The 597-nt window shown below is 43.4% G+C and overlaps 1 non-coding gene across 1 annotated transcript; it reads right to left on the reverse strand.

The window, feature by feature from the left end:
- Positions 1 to 259: 259 nt before the first annotated feature.
- Positions 260 to 348, reverse strand: trnap-ugg (transfer RNA proline (anticodon UGG)). Its single transcript is given in 2 exon segments — positions 260 to 295; positions 313 to 348. It is a non-coding gene; the product is annotated as a tRNA-Pro (tRNA).
- Between the last annotated feature and the right edge of the window lie 249 nt (positions 349 to 597).

Raw genomic sequence — 597 nt, forward strand, 5'->3', positions numbered from 1 at the left:
AAAGGACTCGGACCAGGTCGGATGTGGTGCTGTCAGGCTTGGGTCGGGTTTCATTTGCTGACCCGAGCAGGCCTTTAGTTACTGTTGCAACCTTATATTCCCACTTGACAATCTGTATGTTTTGTTCATTTCAATTGTGTCGACAAGCTCTTTGAATCCAGTTCCCCGGTCCTCAAGCAGGCTCAGTTTGGAAATCGATTCCGCTTTCTGGAAGGCTGAAAGCAATCGATGACCTTAAACTAAAAATGGCAACAGAGAAGGGCTCGTCTGGGATTTGAACCCAGGACCTCTCACATATTAATTATTTATACATCCAAAGCGAGAATCATACCCCTAGACCAACGAGCCACAGTTGGCATAGCTTTTATTCGCTCCTGTGGAATTTCACTGGCACCCACAGCCAATCATGCATTTTTTTCAGATCAAAACAATATCCGACAAAGCTGAAATAAAAACAGAAAGTGCTGGAAATACTCAGCACCTCTGACAGCATCTGTGGAGAGAGAAACAGAGTTAATATTTCAGGGTTTTCACCTTTTGTTTGAGACATCTTTTCAGACTGCTTCTGTCCATCCAATATCACTTTTTACTCTATCC

The sequence above is a fragment of the Heterodontus francisci genome, unplaced genomic scaffold, assembly GCF_036365525.1.
Source record: "Heterodontus francisci isolate sHetFra1 unplaced genomic scaffold, sHetFra1.hap1 HAP1_SCAFFOLD_300, whole genome shotgun sequence".
NCBI classification, from domain to species: Eukaryota; Metazoa; Chordata; class Chondrichthyes; order Heterodontiformes; family Heterodontidae; genus Heterodontus; species Heterodontus francisci.